The sequence below is a fragment of the Chanodichthys erythropterus genome, chromosome 11 (assembly GCF_024489055.1).
Source record: "Chanodichthys erythropterus isolate Z2021 chromosome 11, ASM2448905v1, whole genome shotgun sequence".
Lineage (NCBI taxonomy): Eukaryota > Metazoa > Chordata > Actinopteri > Cypriniformes > Xenocyprididae > Chanodichthys > Chanodichthys erythropterus.
Window position 1 is genome coordinate 3991020 of NC_090231.1, and position 7811 is coordinate 3998830.

Below are 7811 nucleotides of genomic sequence, written 5' to 3' on the forward strand. Positions count from 1 at the left end.
TATGCGCTGTTTTGACTATACGTTCAGAAAATCATAAAAATAAAAGTCCTAGTTTCCACAAAACAAATTCACCTAAGATGGAGAATACACCTTCTCATAGTGTCACCTACATCGTTTCAGGACATTCTGATGTTGTGTCCCAAAATAAAAGCCCCCCAAACCTCATATCTATGCGCTGTTTTGTCTATACATTCAGAAAATCATAAAAATAAAAGTCCTAGTTTCCACAAACCAAATTCACCTCAGGTGGACAGTACACCTTGTCACGGTGTCAACTACACAGCTTCAGGACATTCTGATGTGGCATTCCAAAATAAGAGCACCCCAAATCTCATGTTTCTGCTGTTTTGCTCATATTTTCAGAAATTCATAAAAAATAAAATCCTAGTTTCCACAGACTAATTTCACCTCAGCTGGAGAGGACACATTCTCACAGTGTCAACTGCACCGTTTCAAGACATTCTGATGTTGCATTCCAAAATAAGAGCCCCTCAAAACTCATGTTTCTGCTGTTTTGCTCATATTTTCAGAAATTCATAAAAAATAAAATCCTAGTTTCCACAGACTAATTTCACCTCAGATGGACAGTTCACCTTGTCACAGTGTCAACTGCACCGTTTCAAAACATTCTGATGTTGCATCCCAAATTAAGAGCCCCCCAAAACTCATGTTTCTGCTGTTTTGCTCATATTTTCAGAAATTCATAAAAAATAAAATCCTAGTTTCCACAGAATAATTTCACCTCAGGTGGAGAGGACACATTCTCACAGTGTCAACTGCACCGTTTCAAGACATTCTGATGTTGCATTCCAAAATAAGAGCCCCCCAAACTTCATATCTATGCGCTGTTTTGACTATACGTTCAGAAAATCATAAAAATAAAAGTCCTAGTTTCCACAAAACAAATTCACCTAAGATGGAGAATACACCTTCTCATAGTGTCACCTACATCGTTTCAGGACATTCTGATGTTGTGTCCCAAAATAAAAGCCCCCCAAACTTCATATCTATGCGCTGTTTTGTCTATACATTCAGAAATTCATAAAAATAAAAGTCCTAGTTTCCACAAACCAAATTCACCTCAGGTGGACAGTACACCTTCTCACAGTTTCAGCTACACTGTTTCAGGACATTCTGATGTTGTATTCCAAAATAGGAGCCCCCCAAAATCTCATATATACACTTTGTCTATAGGATTTTATTTGTTAGGAATTTCTGAAAATATGAGCAAAACAGCAGAAACATGAGGTTTGGGGGGCTCTTATTTTGGAATGCAACATCAGAATGTCTTGAAACGGTGCAGTTGACACTGTGAGAAGGTGTCCTCTCCAGCTGAGGTGAAATTGGTCTGTGGAAACTAGAATTTTATTTTTTATGAATTTCTGAAAATATGAGCAAAACTGCAGAAACATGAGTTTTGGGGGGCTCTTATTTTGGAATGCCACATCAGAATGTCCTGAAACTGTGTAGTTGACACCGTGACAAGGTGTACTGTCCACCTGAGGTGAATTTGGTTTGTGGAAACTAGGACTTTTATTTTTATGATTTTCTGAATGTATAGACAAAACAGCGCACTGTCTATACATTCAGAAAATCATTTAAAAGAAAAGTCCTAGTTTCCACAGAACAATTTAATGTCAGATGGGGTGTACACCTTATCACAGTGTCAAATACACCGTTACAGTACATTATGACGTTGTATTCCAAACTGTGTATGAAGTTTGGGGGGCTCTAATTTTGGAATACAACATCAGAATGTCCTGAAACGATGTAGGTGACACCGTGACAAGGTGTACTGTCCACCTGAGGTGAATTTGGTTTGTGGAAACTAGGACTTTTATTTTTATGATTTTCTGAATGTATAGACAAAACAGCGCATAGATATGAAGTTTGGGGGGCTTTTATTTTGGGACACAACATCAGAATGTCCTGAAACGATGTAGGTGACACTATGAGAAGGTGTATTCTCCATCTTAGGTAAATTTGTTTTGTGGAAACTAGGACTTTTATTTTTATGATTTTCTGAACCTATAGTCAAAACAGCACATAGATATGAAGTTTGGGGGGCTCTTATTTTGGAATGCAACATCAGAATGTCTTGAAACGGTGCAGTTGACACTGTGACAAGGTGAACTGTCCATCTGAGGTGAAATTATTCTGTGGAAACTAGGATTTTATTTTTTATGAATTTCTGAAAATATGAGCAAAACAGCAGAAACATGAGTTTTGAGGGGCTCTTATTTTGGAATGCAACATCAGAATGTCTTGAAACGGTGCAGTTGACACTGTGAGAATGTGTCCTCTCCAGCTGAGGTGAAATTAGTCTGTGGAAACTAGGATTTTATTTTTTATGAATTTCTGAAAATATGAGCAAAACCGCAGAAACATGAGGTTTGAGGGGCTCTTATTTTGGAATGCAACATCAGAATGTCTTGAAACGTTGTAGTTGACACTGTGAGAATGTGTCCTCTCCACCTGAGGTGAAATTATTCTGTGGAAACTAGGATTTTATTTTTTATGAATTTCTGAAAATATGAGCAAAACAGCAGAAACATGAGTTTTGGGGGGCTCTTATTTTGGAATGCAACATCAGAATGTCAAGTCAAGTCAAGTCAAATTTATTTATATAGCGCTTTTACAATTGGTAATTGTTTCAAAGCAGCTTTACATATTAGAAGCACAGAAAAAAAGGGAAGTGGTTAAAACTGTACAAACAAGCGTGGTAATATGTAACATATACAAGATGGTGCTACATTAAGCCAATGTCGGCTGACTTCCAGGGGTGGAAAAAACCCCCTAGGAGAAAAACCCAGCGTGCTAGCACTGGGAAAAAAGTCCTAGGAGGGAAAAAACCCCTTGGAAGATATATATATGTAAATGTATATGGAGATCAAAATCTGAATTGTACATTTTTATTATAGAGATTAAAAATCGATTATATATAAATATATGTAAGCGGATACGGGGATCCTGGGCTACGTTGTAGTCAGGTCCAGACGCAGGTTCTCCATCTGACCTGGATACGGCCTGGATCCAGCACCCGGCAAACCTCAGGATAAGCAGAGAGACAGATATTAGCGTAGATGCCATTCTTGTTCTGATGTACAGGTATATCTAGTGTTATAGGAAATGTTCTCGGTTCCGGCCGACCTAATTATTGCAGCGTAACAATCCTTTAACGGATTTGAAAAATGTTAATGTATTGATAATGTGTTATGTGTATGCAAGAGCAAAGAGATGTGTTTTTAGTCTAGATTTAAACTGACAGAGTGTGTCTGCTTCCCGAACAATGCTAGGAAGATTGTTCCAGAGTTTAGGTGTTAAATAGGAAAATGATCTGCCGCCTTCAGTTGATTTTGATATTCTGGGTATTATCAACTGGCCTAAATTCTGAGATCGCAATAAACGTGAAGGACTATAATGCATTAAGAGCTCACTTAGGTACTGGGGAGCTAAACCATTTAGAGCTTTATAAGTAAGTAGCAAGATTTTAAAATCTATACGATGTTTAATAGGGAGCCAATGTAATGTTGACAGAACTGGGCTAATATGGTCATACTTTCTGGTTCTAGTAAGAACTCTAGCTGCCGCATTTTGAACCAACTGTAGTTTGTTTAAAAGCCGAGCAGAACAACCACCCAGTAGAGCATTACAATAATCTAGTCTTGAGGTCATGAATGCATGAACCAACTGTTCCGCATTTGTCATTGAGAGCATATGTCGTAATTTAGATATATTTTTTAGATGGAAGAAGGCGGTTTTACAGATACTAGAAACATGACTTTCAAATGAAAGATTGGTATCAAAGAGCACACCCAGGTTCCTAACTGAGGACGAAGGTTTAATGGAGCACCCGTCAAGTGTTAGAGAGTATTCAAGGTTTTTTCGTGAGGAAGTTTTTGGTCCAAAGATTAGGAAATCAGTTTTTTCTGAATTTAATAATAAGAAATTTCTTGTCATCCAGTTTTTAATGTCAGCTATGCATTCTGTTAGTTTTGTGAATTTGTAGGTTTCGTCAGGGCGCGAGGAAATATAGAGCTGAGTATCGTCAGCGTAGCAGTGAAAACTAACACCATGCTTCCTAATTATCTCTCCTAAGGGCAGCATGTACAGAGTGAAAAGCAACGGTCCTAATACTGAGCCTTGTGGTACCCCATATTTAACCTGTGATCGATACGACATCTCTTCATTAACTACCACAGACTGATAACGGTCAGATAAGTATGATTTGAACCATGCCAAAGCAATTCCACTAATGCCAATATAGTTTTCAAGTCTTTTTAAAAGAATGTTATGATCGATAGTGTCAAAAGCAGCACTGAGATCTAATAACACTAATAGAGAAATACAGCCACGATCGGATGATAGGAGTAGATCGTTTGTAACTCTAACGAGAGCAGTCTCAGTACTATGGTATGGTCTAAATCCTGACTGGAAATCCTCACAGATTCCATTTCTTTCTAAAAAGGAACACAGTTGTGTTGAAACTGCCTTTTCTAGTATCTTTGACAGAAAAGGTAGATTCGAGATTGGCCTGTAATTTACTATATCTCTTGGATCTAGTTGAGGTTTTTTAATAAGAGGTTTGATAATAGCCTGCTTAAAGGTTTTTGGCACGTGTCCTAGTGTTAAAGATGAATTAATTATATCAAGAAGTGGACCTACGACCTCTGGAAGCATTTCTTTCAGTAGTTTAGTCGGCATTGGGTCTAACATACATGTCGTTGATTTTGATGATTTGATAAGTTTAGATAATTCTTCCTCTCCTATAGCGGCGAATGATTCTAGTTTTACCTCAGGGACACTACAGTGCACTGTCTGAAGAGAAACTGTAGACGGTTGCATGTTTATAATTTTCTCTCTAATATTATCAATCTTGCAAGTAAAGAAGTTCATAAAGTCATTACTGCTGTGCTCTATGGAAACGTCAGCAGTTGAATCTCTGTTTCTAGTTAATTTAGCCACTGTGTCAAATAAATACCTAGGATTATGTTTGTTTTCTATTAAGAGATTTGAAAAATAAGTAGATCTAGCATTTCTTATGGCTGTTCTGTACTCAATCATTTTTTCTTTCCACGAAAGGCGAAAAACTTCTAGTTTTGTTTTCTTCCAACTACGTTCAGCTTTTCTAACAGCTCGTTTTAGAGCCCGAGTGTGCTCATCATACCACGGCGTTGGATTAGTTTCCTTAATCTTCTTTAGACGTAAAGGAGCGACCGCATCTAATGTGCTGGAAAAGAGAGAGCCAATAGTTTCTGTTGCAGCATCGAGTTCTTCTAAGTTGTCAGGTATACTAAGGCGATGAAACTGCTCTGGGAGATTATTTATAAAGCAATCTTTAGTGGCAGACGTGATTGTTCTACAATATTTATGGCTGGGTGGTGGTTTTGTAGCCTTGGCTAATTGTATTATACACGAGACTAAATAATGATCTGATATATCATCGCTCTGCTGTAGAATTTCAACAGCATCAATATCTATTCCATGCGACAGTATTAGATCTAGGGTATGATTGCGACAATGAGTGGGTCCTGACACGTGTTGTTTAACTCCAATAGAGTTTAAAATATCTGCAAATGCCAATCCAAATGCGTCTTTATTATTATCTACATGGATATTAAAATCACCAACAACAAGGACTTTATCCGCAGCCAGTACTAACTCTGATAGAAACTCAGCAAATTCTTTGATAAAGTCAGTATGGTGCCCTGGTGGCCTGTATACAGTAGCCAGCACAAATGTCAACTTACATAATGTTACATAAAGCACCATCACTTCAAAGGAATTATATTTGAAATTCTTTTGAATGATTCTGAATATATTACTATAAATTACAGCAACACCTCCCCCTTTGCCTTTCTGTCGAGGATTGTGTCGATAATCATAACCTTGAGGACTAGATTCATTTAAAGTAATGTAATCGTCTGGTTTTAGCCAGGTTTCTGTCAAACACAGCAAGTCTAGTTTATTGTCTGTGATAATTTCATTTACAATAAGTGCTTTTGAAGAAATAGATCTAATATTCAGTAACCCAAGCTTTATCATTTGTTTATCTGATTTATCTGTGATTTTCATTTTTTGAACATCAATTAAATTTTTACCCTTAAAAGGTTTTGGAAGTTTTTTGTATTTACTAGTTCGAGGTACAGACACAGACTCTATGTGATAATATCTAGGTGAAAGTGTTTCTATGTGCTGTGAATTATCTGAGTTCTGTGACGTGAGGCGGCTAGCAGACGGTCGGTTTAGCCAGTTTGTCTGCGTCCTGATCTGGGCCCTGGTTTGTCATGTTTCAGCTCTAAGACTATTTGCCAAATTTCTAGAGAGAAGAGCAGCACCATCCCGGGAGGGATGAATACCATCTCTTTTCAACAGATCAGGTCTGCCCCAAAAGCTTTTCCAATTGTCTATGAAACCTATATTATTCTGCGCACACCACTTAGACAGCCAGCCATTGAGTGATGATAACCTGCTAACTATCTCATCACTCCGACGAACAGGAAGAGGGCCAGAACAAATTACTTTTGCTGACATTGAATTTGCGAGTTCACACACCTCTTTAATGTTAATTTGAATGTCTTGAAATGGTGCAGTTGACACTGTGAGAATGTGTCCTCTCCACCTGAGGTGAAATTGGTCTGTGGAAACTAGGATTTTATTTTTTATGAATTTCTGAAAATATGAAAATATGAGCAAAACAGCAGAAACATGAGTTTTGGGGGGCTCTTATTTTGGAATGCAACATCAGAATGTCTTGAAACGGTGCAGTTGACACTGTGAGAAGGTGTCCTCTCCACCTGAGGTGAAATTAGTCTGTGGAAACTAGGATTTTATTTTTTATGAATTTCTGAAAATATGAACAAAACAGCACAAACATGAGTTTTGGGGGGGCTCTTATTTTGGAATCCAACATCAGAATATCCTGCTGAAACGATGCCGTTAACACTGTGATAAGGTGTCCTCTCCACACAAGGTAAAACAGTTCTGTGAAATGTATTCAGTTTCACAATGTATGGACAAAACAGCGTATGAGTGTTGGAGGGCTTTAATTTTGGAATTCAGCAGCATACAATGTCAGGCTTTGAGGTTTACTATCATTTTCAGGTGAAATTGAGCTGTGAAATATTTTTTTTTTAGTTATTTTTATTGACTGACTGACTGACTGAATAAATGAATGAATGTGAAATCACGTTCAGATCGGTTCACAGACAGTCTTACCGTAATACCAAGTGTATGCGCGGAATATAGGGGCGGCTAGATTGACCGCTCATTTCTGGGTGGCGGCTGGCTTGACCGCAGTAAACATTGCTAAGATACAGAATATGTTATCTATTTCTGATGCAGAAAAGTTAGTTCATGCCTTCATGACGTCTCGACTAGATTACTATAATGCATTATTAGCTGTTTGTCCTGCTTCCTCAATAAACAAGCTACAATTAGTACAAAATGCAGCTGCTAGAGTTCTTACCAGGTCAAGAAAATATGATCATATAACACCAATTTTATCATCTCTACACTGGTTACCTATTAAGTTCCGTATCGATTATAAAGTATTGCTAATGACCTATAAGGCTCTAAATGGTTTAGCTCCTGTGTACTTAACCAATCTTCTATCGCCCTACAATCCTTCACGCTCCTTAAGATCACAAAACTCTGGACTTCTGGTTGTACCTAGGATATCTGTTCCGAAAAATATCCCTTTTATTGCATAAGGCTGTTTTTAGAATTAGCATTTCACATATTTTATAATAATTTTGGACATTTAAATGTATGCAACACCGTACACTACAACACTGTTTGTCATAAAGTTA